Source organism: Echiichthys vipera (genome assembly GCF_963691815.1).
Source record: "Echiichthys vipera genome assembly, chromosome: 4".
NCBI classification, from domain to species: domain Eukaryota; kingdom Metazoa; phylum Chordata; class Actinopteri; order Perciformes; family Trachinidae; genus Echiichthys; species Echiichthys vipera.
This window is the reverse complement of record NC_139829.1, coordinates 10,793,401-10,811,444: the sequence shown is the minus strand read 5'-3', so window position 1 is coordinate 10,811,444 and position 18,044 is coordinate 10,793,401.

Here is an 18,044-nt window from a genome sequence, read left to right as displayed (position 1 = left end):
ATCCCAGCTCAGCCTGGCAGAGATGCTAAAATGATCCACTCCATCGCTAGTCTGATCAGGGCGAAGAGCAAACTCCTCCTCCTGGAGAACCCTGACACTGTGGAGATCTACAAGGTCGGCATTCAGCTTTTTGAACAGTGTATCATGATGATTATGACTGTGATTGTTATCATTATTATTACGACTATGTAAGGAGTGATGATGTAACTTTGTTACAGGCTGAGAGTTCATTACTCTAAAACACTTCAGAATTTCTGAGGAGGCAGGTTTTGTGTTTCTTCTACATGTTTGTACCATAGACTGTATAAAAAATGGACGTAGCCTCTCTGTCGGGGTCCGTTCTCTCCCAATTGTACTCGCCTGGGGAGCCGCCATCTTGTCAGAATTTGACTCAACCTCATTACCAGAAAAGGGCATTGATGTGACGTTCGGGAGAGGGAGATTTGTCCGTCTGGCTGACGTATACTGAATCAGCCACATTAGCTCCACCGCCTGGGAGCTAGGCTAACAGCACATGCTACTAGATAAACGGGAGTGGGAGTCAATGTTGAGCCTGAATCCTTCCGGTGCTCCAGATTAGCATCTAGTGTATTTGCCATTGATAGTAGGCTAACTTATATTGCTAACACCACCACACGAAAGACCGTAGTCCAGGTCAAGATGACGGAGCATGCTAATCCTGACAACTAGCCTCCGAGGCGAAGTGAGGGCCAGAGGCTAGCTGTCACTCAAGAGGGCGCGCCCCTAATTACTCATAAACTTTAACCTCCAATAAAATAAAAACTAGCCGGGAACAAAAAAATTCAACCCCCCAGGGTTGTCATGGAGATATGACCTAAACATACAGACTAGAAAGTTTTTTTTGTAACAGGCCTTAATTAGGTCTAATGATGCTGTGAATATGGCCTGTTTAACATGGGGGTCAATGAGAAACTGCTCTATTGTGCAAATAACTCTTACTGGACACTCGGAGAAATGCAGTTTTTTTTGCACTTCAGTGTTGGATCAACCAGGAAGTCAACAAACAAACCTTTAATCAAACTTAAAACATATTGTTGTTCACTTCCTTTTTTTATTTATAAGTAAATATTTATGACCAGTCTAAGAGAAATCTTGCATGAAGTCATTTGAAGCTTTTGACAGTTTAAAGTTTAAAAAATAAAATAAAATTTGAACATCAATAAAGAACAGAACAAATAAACATATAACAGGAATTATATGTTTTCCTGTTATCCCAACCCCAGGCACCTGACTGACCTGAGAAGATAGAAAAACATAAACTTACACGAGTGATAAAACATGAAGGTTGTATATTAAAGTTTCCAGACAAAAAGCAAAATGAAATAAGGTAACTCACAAACAAATTAGTGTATATGTATATATATATATATATATATATATATATATATATTTATATATATATATATATATATATATATATATATATATATATATATATATATATATATATATATATATCTGACATAGTGGTTTGATGTTCTTGAGTATTCCCATTACATGCAGCTTTATAGTTGTACTCCACTACATCTCAGGAGCAAATATTGTAGTTACTTTTTACTCCACTGCATTTTTTTATGCCATTGTAGTTATGTGTCAGAGATAATTTGTAATGTTATGAAGCATACTTCTAAAACATTTCATCACTTAAAGATAGTAACGTGCCAATAAAAGAAGTTTATTCGGGTTTACATTAGGGTTAAATGTGATGTAGGATGGATTTACCCCTGTAATTAATACCTGTACCCAATATAGCTGGAGGAAACAACGGCCCGTCCGAGCAGACCTGGTAAAGATGATGTTTACCTCCCAGCCATTGCAACAAAGGCGTCAAGTCTAAACTCAATAAGACGGTCTCTGAGTCAGTCCTGCCCTTACCTGTATGATAAAAGAAGAGGGTCTTTCTCCTCAGTCGCCTCTCAGAGAACTGGAGGTCACTCTGAAAAACAGGTAACCCCACACCTGTTTAACTTCCATTGTACAGTAAATGCATTGAAACTTCTTTTTAAATGTTTGCTCTTACGACCAACGACCAACAACCTTTTACTTCATATCAGAGTAACCTGAAGGCCCAAAAGGAGGCAAAGAAATCCAATGTCAGCGTGACAATGACCTACCTAGGACAAGGTCGTCGGGGGTCAGGGCTGGGGTCCACTCAGGATGAGCTGAAAATACTCCAGCAAGTCAACGGAGGGGAGAATATCTGCGTCTTCAAAGGCGTGGTGACTCCAGGAGGTAGGAACCGTGAACGTTAAAGCTGTTTTGCAAAAATGGCCATGAATGGGCACAAAAGACCACTTAGCCTACATATCGGAAACATTAAGGTGTTTTTCCACATTACAGAAAACAAGCCCAGCATAATAGGTGAGTGTAATTAGAGGTGTTAAATGTTTCCCCTCTTTTCACACATTTAATTACTCATATGCCCTCAAAGCAACATTGTAAAAAGGACGAAGAGGATGTTGGCCTTGAGGCAGTATTTGGGTTGAAAGAAGAATAGAAAGCCGACATAATAAACTACCCTCACATTGTCTGTAGACAAGGCCCATTATTTCATCTTTGCAGCCGGTACATGATGACACACTCTGTATCACAGCCGTCACTCGGGGGAGTGAACCACAATGACAGGCAGATGTACGAGAAAGAGGTTATGGATTTCTGGTTAGAACTGTGTGTGTGATCTGTTTACAAAGTCTTCTGTATGTGTGAGTTTAGTGAGGACATATAAGCATATTCCAAACAGTTTATAAGTCAAGTTACATTTATGAGTTTACACTGACTTTTTATTGACCTTCATTGCATTTATTTTACACTAAATGTACTATACTGTAACCTGACTTGTCAATGATTCATGTGTCACGTGAATTCACGATTCTCGCGTGATCTTGTGTTATAGCGAGAATTCAGCTGCTGTGCAAGGTTAACTGTACTGTACAATTGCTCCAGTATTGTGTGACTTTGGTGTGAAGGATGGTTGTTGAGAACAGAATTTTTTTATTTTTTTTTTAAAGAAGAAATATTTGTTAGGAGATATTTTTGAGCGTTTGCTCCGTAGAGTAATTTTCCAATGCTGTGAGTAGGTTAAACAAAATCTTTGAGGTGGAACAGTCTTAGATAGATAGATATCTCAAAAACTGGACAAATAAAACAGTACAATTAGTGACACAATATGTTTTTTGTAATTGGGGTGAATGAGTCCTTTAAACTTTGCATTTTCTCTTTTGATATAACTTGAAACAGCAACGCACTGGACTTACTCAAGGCAAGTCTGTTCTTCCCCCTTTGAGCGTTTTGTGATATTTTCTCCTTGTATCTTTTCAGAGCAGTTCCAGTTTGTCTCGCAGAGACACAGAGGTTTCCCCTTCAGTGCCACCTTGTACATTAACGGCATCATGGTGGCCAGAATAAGTTCTTGCTGCGAGTACCGTTATGCTCCCGGCTTCCAGCAGGGCAGGAAGAGCTGCTTCAGATTGGCTTGGCTGGCTGGTGGGATACCCTGCTACAGGTCAGATTTCCTCCTTTGGGAGGAGACGACATGGCATCAGCAGAAAATTAGAAATGAATACCAATCGCTCTGCAGATACGATGTAATATGGGTCGACAAAGGGGGGGAAACATACTGCATGACAACAGGGAATGATGTTGGTGGTGGTACAGTGAGGAAATGTGAGTCATAATGAAAGCACATTTTTCATCTTTTTCAGATGTACAAGTCTCCGAAACAAATACAGCTCTTGCCAGCAGCTGAACAACGGCACAAAGGAGAACTTAATTCTCCCTCCAGACCAGAGCCCTGGCAATGGTACAAAGCCTGGAAATGAGTGTCTCCATTTTCCATTACTTCCTAAAGCTTATTCATCAACATTTTTTGACATTAGGCCCAGTCCTTGATTTCAATGGGACTAGTTTGAAGACAAAATGTCCCATAAAGCATTTTGTCTTTCATTTTGTGTCTATTGTCTTAATGCAGGCACCATCGAGTCGTGTCCATCATCCCCTCTGTTTATTCCAGCCAAACGAGAACATAAATCAGTGAGGCGGACAAGAACACATATCAAGGAAGGCGGCGGAGGAGCTACAGACAGCGAAGACCCCTCTGTAGGGATTAAAGAGACCTCCAAGAAGAAACGACACAAGGGTCAAAGTAATCAGAAAGAGAGCAAATGCAAGGCAGACCGAAATAAGAGGGAAGAGGCGCCAGACAGCGAGGATTCAGAGGTCTCACAGGGGTCAATAGTGGCAGAAAAATGTGAAGGACAAGGATCATCTGCCAGACAAGAACAGAAGCAGCAGAAAGCAACTAGCGATGTGACAGCGCTGCAGCCGCAATCAAACAAGACAAGCAAAGTTCTCGGTAAGCACTGTTTACATTACTGTAAGAGCGGATGGAAAAATGGAGGAGAACAAAAACCTTCCAGACTTTCAAGTAGATGACCTTCAATCCATCTGCATATGGTGTTTCCATTTAATGTTCTTTGTGGGGTAAAAAAAATGGGAAAGAACATGAGTTGTTCTTTCTAAAGATTCATTGCAGGATGAGGAAGCACTGACTAAGCAGAATGGAGAGAAACAGACAGAGCTGGGATCAAATGGGAAAAACAGAGATGGGGAAAGACTGAAGGACTTCTATGAAGAATGTGTGGAAATGAGCGCCGCGCTGGAGCAGGGCCCAAACAAACACAACTGGTTCAAGGCAAACAGTGAGTAAAGAAACTGCAGCACAGTAGGAACGTACTGGAATCCCCCTGGAGTGCCGTAACTGATTTACATAATACACTTTAGCAGAAAAGCTTAAACTTGCTTAAAAAGTTATGCATTGAGCAATGTCTTCTTAAAGGAATATGGATGATGTGTGGGACAAGTTATGCAGAAATTATTCACACGCGCGCACACACACACACACACACACACACACACACACACACACACACACACAAACACACACGCCTGCATGCATAAATCTCACTGTGCCAGATGTGTTTTGAAAATGAATGTTCAAACTGGATTTTAAATTTTATTTTTACATTCTTACATCAACAATGGGGTATCAATATCAGCATGTGCACTTGGTTTTAGGAGAGACAGTTTTATTTCGCCTGGGTTGTTTTTTTCCCCCCACTTTCTATGCCAAGTCCTGGAGAGGTGCCGGCTCCAGAAGAGGCTGTCATCGTGCCCCAGAGCTCCAGGCTCAGATGTGGAGCGTAGTGCAGAAAGTGACACGGTCCCGCAGCCTGATGGAGAGCCAGAGGAAGAAGAAGACACTGCCAGTCGATGCGCTGGCAAAGAAGAGCCTGTTAAAGAACAAGACCTGCAGGCACAGGTGTGTGTACAACACAAAATGACTGTGACGAATCCATGTTTTTGCCAGAAACGCTCTTGGCATTAAATCACTGGCACTAAAGCTCATAAAATAACCATATGCATGCATTATGCAGCAGTGTGCGTTCATTTGTGTTAGAAGTGGTCATTTAATTGCCAATAATAAAGTGTAAATATAAAAACGATTTATCCTTTAAAGTGGTACATTTTTTGTTTATGTTAAATAGTTGCATGAAGAATTTGTCCCTTTTGCAAGATAACCATTATTTAGGTTTCAGCCTTAAAAGTAAAATTATAATACAAACTTTTCAGAAATGGCAGTATCACAAATGTTGCCCGTGCACATATATGAATTTAAAAAAATAATTATATTTATATATTTATATATATTATATAAATTATATTATATAAAACAGAAAAAATCACAAGGGAATGGCATTATCTCATTGGTATGCATTGTTTATTCTACTGATAAAAAGTTCAGTTCACTTCACAAAAAAATCCATTTGAACACAAAGGGCCATTATTGGGAGGTTAATACACACATGACTGTAACAAATGGTCACTGAGTTTTATCTAGGACATGCAGGCTTTTTGGCTCAGTCGCACCCATCATGATGAAAAAGCTTCCAACAGAAAAATTCCTCAAGGTCCAGCAAAGTGGCACAGTGGATGTGGCTGACAGCCAGACCATATGTCTTTCTGGACTCTCACCACGTCTCTGTGTTTAGAAAACCTCCAGCACCTGTCCCGCTCACATCTCATTCCCAGCCACATTATGGAGCTGTGCTGCTCTCGCACGCAAAAATGGGAAATACTTAACGCTTGCACTACTCTATCCTCGGGGCTATGATGCCAAATGTATTTCTGTGTGAGGGTGAAGAAGAGGCCGTCTGTGCTACAAAACGTGATTTTTGTTTTTTGATGAAACTTGCTCTGCCAACTGAGGTGAACTAGAAGTTAGATCATTTCTTTGTATAGTCTTGCATCCTCATGTGGGAGAACATTTCCCGCCAGGATTATAGAACAGAAAAAATAATTTTTATAGCCCTTCAACCCTTGGTCTTGTGAAATCTTTCTGAAGCCCAGTGGGTACTGCATACCCATCATCTTTTTAATTGAATTACAACATTTTGTGATAACATAACTTTTTGGAGATGGTTTCGGAGAGGAAAGATTCTCAGACATCTTGCACCAAGTCAAACCCCATCCGACGTAAAGCACATATTGTACTTCATCAAACCTCTATTTCATTCTTTCGCTTGGTTTGTAACTGTAGCTCGACGCCATGATGACGGTGCTGAGCACATCCGACGAGGTGGAGCAGCTGGTTCTGAGGAACACTGACCTGACAGATGACCTTCTGCTTAGCCTGGCTGGGGCCCTGAAAAGCAGCCTGTCTGAAGTCACGCTGCTCAACCTCAACCTTAACCTCATTGGCCCATATGGTGCTCACATCCTGCTGGACGTTCTTAGAGCGAAGCCTCAGGTCAGAGGCTTACAGTAAGTCTCGAATTTGGAAAATAACACGCAGATCCAGGAACACCAGCCTTTTACAAGAAGAAAAGAATATAATAAAACTGAAGAGAGGGTTACAGATGCAGCTAATCCAAGAACAGCCTCATCATTGCAGGATAAAATATTTGCCTTTCATTGTTGAATTACACAATCCATCTTTTTAATGCAAATAAGAAATGCATCCAGTGCCTTCCTTTCTGAGTTATTTTCCGTTCCTCTTAAACATTAATAGTAATAATAATAATAATAATAATAATATTAATCATTTATGTGAAGTTACCGTACAGCGTGAAAAAAATGATTTTGCAGCTTATAATTTACATGTTGCATAAGGGAATACTTCATATAGACCTTTTCAATGGAATTACATTGCTAGGAAACAGCCTTGGCCCTGGTTAACTACCTGTTAGTTTATATCATTCACATTGGCTGCAACAGGAAATAAACTAGGAAACATTTAGAATGTTTATGTTTACATCTTTGAAAAGGACTATAAGGTGCAAGGACAAGGGAGAAGTTAATGGGGCAATCAACATAAATATCCATGGTTACTATTTTTTCTCTATCTACAGCTTGTTTGGAAACAAACTGCGTGACCATGGCGTTCTGACCTTGTTGAATGGTATTGCTACACTGCAAGAAGAAACAGCGCGAGCTGCTGCTGTCATCCAACAGGCCATGCTGTTCCCATCGGAGCAGAACATGCTGCAGCTCCCCACTGGGTGGAGCTCTTTCAGGGTTTTTGTGCTTCTAGAACTGGATATCGGGGGAAATGCCTTGAGCAGCGATGGGATAAAGGTGTTAGCATCATATATGAGGCACCACTCATACCTTCAGTACTTAGGGATGGCGCAGACCAACACCGCCGATCTGGCAGCATGGAAAGAACTTTTCGATAGCCTCAGAGGAAACAGCTCACTGACTCAGATCATTTTAGACGAGAACAACTTGGGCGACCCAGGGGTGAGGCTGCTGGCTGACATGCTGAAAGAAAACATGAGTCTGCGGCAGGTGGATCTGGACAGGAACGGCATCAGCGATGTGGGAGGAAATGATATCATGGGGGCGTTGCTTTGCAGGACACAGTTCCCGCTGAGGCATCTGAGCCTTCAGGAGAACAACATCAGCGCAGGACTAATGAGTAGGGTACAGGAGGAGGTAAAATATAAATGAATCTTGCAGGAGTTGAAGAATTGAGCTAACCATGAGAAACTCTGTTACATGTATAATCAACTTGAGAACCCATAAGATTCTTTGTTTACATTTTGAGGTCAGAGAGGAAAAAACTGACTCATTTTTTTCTTTGTTTGACCTTCAAACACACACACACACACAGAGATCTTTTCCTTCCTATAAGTGGGTGACCCCGCTAACAAATGCTGCATCTCAGTTTAGCCCAGGCAGGTAGTGTAGGAGGCATGTTTGCTTTAGGGCTGCACTGTGGTCTGGATGCACTTTCAAAGAGATCTCAATGAACTGAACCTTTCTTCTTTGCGGTGAGGTTTCATCCTCACCTTGAGTTTTTTTCCGGACCAGCGTTACCACTCCTGACTCCTAACCTCCTACTTTTCTAAAAGTGATTCCAGCACACGGCTCACTGAACCTTTTCTCCCATTTTATCAAATAATTTACTGCATCTTGACAAAAAAGAACCCACAGTGATTCATTCCACCCACAGTCTTTTACAGGTCATGGATGACTTACCCACGGCTTTTTCACCCCCGCCAGAACATTTCAGGAGCCATCGTCGAATCTCCTTTCTACAAATCAAATGTCAGTTATGGCCATGCCACGTCAATTACCCTTATTTTGTCATTCTTGTCCCAAACAGAGCTTCTATTCAGAACCTAAGCATGGGGGGGGGATGATAGAGAGAAACTAGGGCAAATCAATCAGAATTTCCAGGCCGTCATCTCATTGTTCTATCAACACAGACATTCTGAGAATAACTGTACCTGTGATCAAAGCTTGTCAAAGTGGTAATTATCTCCTCCTCTCAGGGCTGCCAGTAGTGACTACGCTGAAACCAATCCCTCCACATTTCATCTGCAGTCTTTGCAAATTCCTTTCCGTGGAGCCCCGATAAAGACGTTCCCCGAAGCCCCTGGGAGGATGACAGATAAATGAGACGTGGCGCACCTGAAGATTGCATCTTTAGAAGTTATCCTGCTCCGACGTATCAGACTGAATAAGCTTCTGTTGTGGTGGCGCACATTCAATATGTCCTGTTTAGGGCATCTTACTTGTATTTTGTAAGGTCAATTCTTTAAAGTTTTGCAGATGAGTCATATTTTTTTCATCAATGCTAAAAAGAGTTCCTTTTTCTTGTTGATCCTCTAAGATCTCAACAGCTACATTTATAGTAGGTTGAACACAGAACAAAGTGCTAAACCACCCTGCCTGGCTGAGCAGAAGCTGGCAAACAAGAGCTGCACTGTAATTCACTGACTCCTTCGATAAGGCCTCCGTGCTTCTCCGTTACAAGTAAAACTCTGATCAGTGACCCCATTGTCCGTCTGCTAATGTTATCTGCATTTGGCCTGAAACAAATCCCGCTGTGTGACCAGCTTCTTTCAACTGCTCTTCCAAAAACACGGCCTTCAATCACAGCTCACTCTGTTAGGAATTTAAAGGTTGCTTGAGAAACAGTTTCCCCTTTCAAGCTTTTGTAGGTTACTGTATCGTATCTACTGGTGCTTTAGCTGTACAGTGGGGCCTCAGTACAGTATCTTTTGTTGTGCAGCCCAGAAATAACCAGGTTCAATCATCAATGTTTTGTTGATAAGAACTATAGGACAAATAGGTGAACTTTTACTTATCCTAATCTTTGTAAAACAAGGATTTATTATGTTTTTAACAGCTTAAAAGTAACTCAGATACATCTAAAGCACTGTTACACAGGGGTTAAGTTTCAGACAAACGATGCTGTGCTCTGGGGAAACTCAGGAGAGGAAAGTCTTGGGAATTTAGTTTCATGACTGTGACTCAGGGGCAAAAACAAAACAAATGGAGTGAACAATGGTTACTTACCCTCATGGGAAGTTCAGTGAGTCCGACATCCCTTAAGTTTCCCTGGCAAGGTGATGCAATTTTTTTCCACTTACAGCATATGAAGGGTCCGTATCTGTTTGTGGGGAAGTTAAGGGGTCTTTGTGATCATGTTGCTCTGGATACACACAAGTGCTGCTGGTAAAACTTTTTCAACTTTAGACTGAATTTAAGTCTGTCTGTCAGTTGATCCACCATTTTGCTCCAGACTATAATATCTCAGCAACTATTTAATGATGACATTGATGTTTTGTTCAGACATTCAGTGATCCCCTGGCCCCTTGTGAGGTTGATATTTGTAGTTTATCCAGACATGTATATTAGATTAGTATTGGATGGATTTAACCATCCAACAAGCACTTGTTTTAAAGAAGTACTAGTCTTGTGGCTTTAGTCTTGTTACGTCTATATCAATCTTGGAACCCATTGGCTACCGGCCTGATGACGATCTATTCTCTCGGGGCAATGGGCAATATTTCTGGGAATCCAGTTTTCTGTGTGCCAGTCGAAGATGTCTCTATAAACAACATATGAATATAGATAATAATAAAAAAGCTAATACAAAAGCTAAATCATCATCAGACAATAGCCGATGGGCTCCAAGACTGCATTTCAGCTAATGTGTTCCATCTCTTTTGCTCTCCACACAGCCCGCTTAGTAGTGATTGGTCAAAACTATTTAAATACACTACAACAAATGGAAACCAGAATGTCCCTGCTACTAAAACCTCTTCCTGTTGCAGATTCTGCATTCATATGCATATTCTTAATAGGTATTACATCTGTATATGTGCATAAAATGTATAATAAAAACTACTAATGGTATCCTGGACAAAGCAGCCTTTAGTGAGACAGTGTAGACAAGGTTGAGTTTTAATCCAAACAGGAAACACTCGTACATTGAAACTTCCATATGCGTCATCAACACCAAAATTAACACCAAAGTGTGCAGGGGACTGTCTGTATCCACTTGTCATGAGAACAGTCTGAGTCAGTGTATGACATGAGGTAATGGTTGGGCACGGGTATATGTTTGTGTACAATGTGTTTTCAGCCCACATTTCGAAAGCCAGGTGGTGTTTATGTGTTTACGGAAGCCCGGGGGCGGTGGACCTCTGTCGGAACAACAAACCCTCTGTTGGGACCATTTAAGTCTGCTCTGTACCGACTGTAGACACATGCTAATTTGTTTTGTCTAGTCAGTCTAAATCAGATGTCTTTGAGCCGCTTTATTGTTAACTTCAAAAATATTTTCATATGGAGACACACGGCGCCCTGGCTTTGTGGTAAATAGAATCACTCAGTTTATGTCAGTTGACAGCTAATCAGGTAACTCACAGAAGACTATGATGTGGTCTTGACAGTAGTATTAAGCTCTTCTAATGTCCTTATATTCCCAACTGCTGCAGTAAACAGTGAGAAGGGAGCAGGAAGTTGATGTTGGCTCCTACTTGGTGCATGCTGTGCAGCAGAGTATGAATGCAGAAAGGCCTGGCTGAGGATGAGAGTGAAGGTTACATAATTAAACCACCGATATAGGGTTAAGAGTTGCTTCATTTGAAGTGCACATGGGGCTTACTTACCGTGTGGTTCACCAGAGCATTTTTGCTAAAATCAGCTGCAATGAAAATCAAGGTGAGAGTGAGACTAGGTCAATGGACCCAGCTTCCCTACTTCCTACCCCTCTACTTCCAGCGTCCTTGCTCAGACCACACCCATCTTGGACCTGAGCCTTTATTTTGATCTCAACTACACACCTTTGTGACGGCATCTTGCACGGTTTTGATGCTATCTCAGTGACAAAATCTGACCACAGACAGGCAGACAGAACTATAGACACCTGGTAAAGAACTCAAAACCTCCTCTGTGGTAGTTCCCGCTACATCTCTCCAGGGGCACATTTTGCCATGACACACACATACACACAAGGTGAAAACAACATCAGCGTCACTATCAGGGCTGGTAATAATTACGTGACTAACATTACGTGAGTGTAATGCTAAGCTATTCAGATTATAAACAACTGTATGTTCAGTGCGCCCTGCATTGACACATTCAGGACGAATGAAAAGTTGTTGAGTCCTCTTTTTGAACACTGGCTCCTGCTGCTGTTTGACATTTGGCAGAAAGAGCAGCTTTTCAATATGGATTATTCATCAGCGGTTTGATCCTCCATTCAAATGTCACTACAACAATGCCTCTGACTTGGCACTGGCGTCTGTCTTTCTGCAGCTCTGCGGGGTAAGGAATTGGCAATAATTACCACATCTAAAGTGGCCTTCAGAAAGATTTAGACTTTGTGTTCAAGCAATTTTGCTTCTCAAATGGTCATTATTCCCATTTTATTGAGAAGTAAGGAAAGAAATGAGAATCTTGGTTTACCACTTCACTGCAATCTTGTGCTCTATAACTCTGACTTATGATGTGTTGTAAATAAGTTGAACAGATGCCTAATGCAGTAAAAATTTGTGAACTGCTGCAGCATAACACAGTGCCACAGATGACCGACTGATGGAATAGACCTGTGGCCACAAAGAAAATACCAAAAGCGTTTACTTAACATGCAACTTGACCCTAAAACGAGTCCCAAATATGTCATCACTCATTTGATTTGAGCTGTAGAGCTAAGTGTTCAGTGTTAAGTGTTCTTTGACATCTTTTCATTTGCACCAAAAACAGCACCCTAGTTTTTGTTTTGTGCACAAAGAGCTGACCTGGTGGCAGATTATGTAATAAAGACTTTGTCTTTATGTCTTTAAACCTGCATTCTTTGATCGTTTTTGGCCACTTGGGGTAGCACAATATGCCTATAAAATCGATATAATAAATATGTCACACCAAACAAACGCAGAGTGACTTAATAACTTATTTGGAGTCGTGTTTTGGGCCACTCAATGAATGTGAGTGCAATACTCACTGAGTTTTTTTTAACTCCAGAGGGAAATGTCTCTCTTTAAATCCTCCACCATGTTAATAGGAAGTTGCCAACTTTGACACTCTGTTGTTTAGTGCTGGGCATGCTTGCTGACGGCGGGTTCATCAGAGCTTTTTCACTAAAATCCGCTGCCTGCTGCTTTGGCAATCAAGGTCAGAGACTAAACCAAAATTGTTGTGGGTCCAAAAAGATGCTAAAAACGTTTCATAGAGCTGAGGGGAGAATATTCATGTCATTGTGTCATTAATAGCAACCACTGTCACATCACACATATAGATATCTGATCATTTGATAATATAAAGTATTAATTTAAGCAGATTAAAAGATGAAATGTGCTGCAAATTTCCTTCATGCATTTTTAAGACTAATGCTGACTCCAAGTCCTACGTGATCTTCACAAACATCATTTTGTCAATGATTTATTGTTGTGAATACATTATAAGCAGTTTTAAATATTACTTTAAATAGCATATAAAACATTCAAGAAACAATTACTCTCTCTATTTATGTTAAGGCGACATCTGATGATCATCTTTATTATTTCATTATTTTCTTAAATAAATGATGAATTGTTTGCTCACTTTACTAAAACAGTGAGGAATTACCTTAACCAGACTGCAGTTCCAACGTTGATATATTCAAAATGCCTCAAAGAGCAACAGTCCAAATGTCAAATACATTTACTCTTAAATCATAGAAAACAAAGAAAAGACACACATTTGAGAACCATTTATGTTTTAAGGGATCACTTAAACTATCTTAATTAATCAAAATTGTTGCCATTGCCATAATCAACTATTGTTTTTTAAGCTCTCAATCAATTTTTGGTTTGAACTGGGTTTGTCAATTGAGATCCATAACCATTAATCAATTTCAAAACAATCCCCTTCATTAGAAATTATGTAGATGTAGAGATACTATTCTATAACTCTAATTTGGACTTACCTAAGAAGAATGAATAGAACTTTTCTTTAAATTTCCTGCTGCAATGTATGGAACAAGTAAACACAGCACCGGGGCATGTTCTTATTGGATCCAGCTGTCCTGGACAGAGGTTTCTGCATTCAGCTGGCCCCAATTCCCTGAGACATGGGAGTAAAACAAAAGACTCTGTGTTTATCAGACAAGACTTCTCATCAGTAGAGCATGACATGAAAGGATACATGTGCTATTTTCCCAGTTCATATTTTGAGGTCTGTTGTAAAAATAGAATAGTGAGAGGGATAATCTAAAATGATCACAATCCTCTCAGGTCTTTTGTGTTTTTTGATACCCATAGTCAAAGGAGTAAATCACCTCAATACTTGGAATGTGCACAACCAAATGTGGCTCATAAATGATGTGACTGCTCTATTAACTAAAGATGATTCATATGGTATAGAGACGCTAGTTACATTGACACTGTGTCTTCAGGAAATTGGAGGATTTTCCTGAACTTCTAATATCCATCGTAATGTGGCAATATACAGGCCAGCTGACTTCCATTACCCACCACTGGTCTGGAGGAAAAACAGTCACAGCACCTATCCACACCTGTCAATGGTTAAAGACACGGTCCAGGATGGCAGTCATATGTGATGAGTGGAAGAAAATCAACTCATAAAACACTAATAGAAAAACTTGCCTCCGGATAAAAATCTATTTAATTTCTCTTTCCACCAGACTGTTGGCTTTATAGAATGAAGGAAAGTCTTTGCTCTTATGAGAAGGAGACCCTTGTTAAAATGCTGTCAGGTAGGAAATCGGTCATGAAATTGCAGCACTCTTACCCTCAGGTGCAGCATCCCATAGGCCAACATAAAAAGAGCTCACGTTCTCAAGTTTTTGATGCAAAGGATCATCGACAAACCCCTATCCGTCCTGGGGAACCATAACTAGGAAGACTTTGCATAACATTTACATAGGTTAATGAAGGCTTACGTTGGACGGGAAGGGATGGAGGCTGAAAGCTAATATTGACCACCTTATTCAAATCATTGTTCATTAAGAGTTTGGTTGGTTGTTTTTGTGCCTGTCCGTGTAGCCAGGCGATTCCGCTTTGGCTTCATTTTTCAGTACCGGAGGTTGCCGCTTGTTAAGGCTACAAACAGCAGCTGGTTAGCTTAGCATACAGACTGGAGGCAGTTGACCTGGCTCTTTCTAAGGGTAACAAATCTGCCTACCAGCACCACACTACCAGTGTAAAAACAATGTTGTGATTTTGATGTATAGTATATGATGGACTTTTTTCCTGGCTGGAAGCAGTGACCTAACTTCCTTTAAAGTCACAACATGTTTTTACACTTTTGTATGGATTAAACAAATGTGTTAATTAGTGAGCTTTAGCTGCTTTTAGGCCTGAGGTGCTGGTAGGCAGATTTGTTTTCCTTTTTCTCCAGAGCCAGGCAAGCTGTTTCCAGTGTTTATGCTAAGCTAAGTTGACCAAGGGCTGCCTGTAGCTTCACATTTACTGTACAGATATGAGAGTCGTACCTATCATTCAACTCTTGGCAAGAGAGTGAATACATTTTCCAAAATGACTAACCTTTTCTTTAAACTATCCCTCTTCTTACTCTGCCTGGTATGCTTTCAAGAACACTTGGCAGTCCCTGGGCTACAGTTTGAGAACCCCCTAACCCTAACAACCTTCCACAGACTGCTGCAATAATCATTACAAACCCCATGAAACTTTACACCCCAGATTGGAGATCTTCCTCTGCGCTCCTCCACAGGCTGTAAGGACATTGCCCTTCTTGTCTGTGAACTAAAGCGTGTGGTAACAAAAGCTCACATCCGACGTAGCTCAGACAGGTACAAAGAGGAAGTGCTCTTTCAAGGTGGTGAGCTGCCTTCCTTCCTGGCCCTGAGAGGACGAACTGTGAGGGGGCTCTGTGTGACGAGGAGAGATCCAGTTGCAGGCATCTGAATCGGTGCTCTGTTGGGTCTCCCCTGGACACTGTCATAGCGTGTTTGCTGAGGGTGGGTCAATGAGGACTTTCTTTGGCAGAGGAATTTCACAGCACACCACAGCACACACACACACACACACACACATACACAAACACACACACACACACACACACACACACTGCAGCCCAGATCCCTGCTATACGGGTGAGAATGGGAGTGGATGTTGGTGAAGAAGGAGGGGAAGGAAGGCTGTCACAAAAAGCTGGTCTATTGGTTTAACTTATCACTTGATGAAATGAACTGGTCATTTGTTATAGCTGAACTATGTCCATCCTGTTATAGTTAGAGTTTGGTGGAACTTAGTTAAAACAGTAGGTGCATTCACAAATCTTAATTTGTCAAACAGATTATATTGTTAAGGAATGCCATCCCTCTCACAAGAAATTAAATATATGACAAACAAACCAGTTCTTTAAATGAAGGTTCTTTATTATGATTGGGCTTCACCTGGCCTGGAAACCAGAAGAATCTGCCCACCTCGTGTTTCATTTGCTCTGGCAGGTACGTCTGGCCCCTCTCCCATTCAGACAGATTCCCCCCCCATTCCCAGATTGGGGAAGCTAATCACAATTGTTTATCTCACATAAAATGACGATGGACAAGCATCATAGTTACTAACATAACTGCGGCAACTTACCAAGCTCACAAAACTCAGATCAAATTGTCAAACAAGGCAGTGCTGATCAGATATGAATCAAGATTTTGTTACTTTAGTGCCTATTTCTCATCTATAATGTCTGTTTAGCTGTAATTTAAGAACATTTGTCATCCGGCCACCATTATTTTCCTGCTACGATGAGGACAAAACCACCACGTAACTTACATGTGTCAATCAGTGCTACATCGTTTCGTTTGCTGTGATTGGTAGGGGGTCATGTTCGAGTGCTCTGATTGGTTGTAAGTCTTTCCAATTCCAAAATCCAGAGGCATGTGGTCTGCACCGTTGATAAGGCCCCTTTGAAACTGAAAATGAACCGAGAGGATCCAGACTAATACGCATTTGCTAGTTAGTCGGATGATGCCAGGCTAGACCTTACCCATGCTGATCATACAAGGAAGAACAATGTTCTGGATATCAAGGTCATGTCCTGTATTTTTGGTTCCAGTAGTTTGCAGGCTTCGACAATTTCAAGTTTTTGTGACCTGAAGATTTTATTTGAGCCTGACCAATAAACTGACCAGCCATTAGCTTTATCCCAGACACATACTGTATAAGTCTATAGGTAAGGTAGGTAAGCTATCACCATATGTTGACAGATAAGTAACAGGAAATTGCTGTATAAATCAAATTTTTAAACAGTGTGCTATTACATAGTGTGTCCACAGGAGGGCGCTAAAAACTTTGACAAAACAATCTCAACTCAAGGTCCACTTACACACAAATTTCCTGTAATCAAAATCTCCAGAACATGTGAGCTTCGTCAGTTGCTGTTTCCAAGGTCATGAATGAACCATAAAGTTGATCTATTTTGTACTATATTGGTTTATTTAAGAGGGACAGTTAAAATAAATAAACTGCTGTGAATGCGACAGTTAGCCAAATTAAGGCTATTTTTCATCTGTAGCCTGCTCCCTGGACAGATAATACACAGAAGTGTGACCAAGTACGCAGATCACATCCTAGGTACTTTGACAAAAGTTATTTTCTTTTAGAAAACAAGTTTGTTATGCATTTCTGTAAAAAAAATGATTAAGTAGTGTATATTTTACAGTAATTTGTATCAAAAATGCTTTTTATTGTATTGTTGTGTATTTTGATTGTAATGGTATGTTATAAGGAAAATCAACAAAAAATAGTATTTTTATAAACGTAATTGATGTTGTTGTATTGGAGTCAAACAACTTTAAAAATGACGAGACAAGACTAGAGAATAAAAGGGTTTCACTTGAGCTCATGATAACGAGGACTACACCTTCGCTGCTAACAACATTAGCTAACTTACATCTCCAAAACATAGCATCCCTTTTATTACCCTCCTATAGCATTATGGGAAGCGCAGTCCCTTAACTACAATGCCATAAAGTGTAAATTATCCACTGTACATTTTTTTTCAAATGAAAAGTGCAGTCTTTCTTCAACCCAATATTTTCATCATAAATGTGAATTATTACCTTATTAACAACCCCCCCCCCCCCCCCCCCAAAAAAAACCCATCAGTTTCATCACAATAAAGTCACAACAAGTGTAGGCTAACTAATAGCATAAACAATAGGCTACCTCTGTTCTACGCCAGGGAGATCTGGTATGATTGAAACC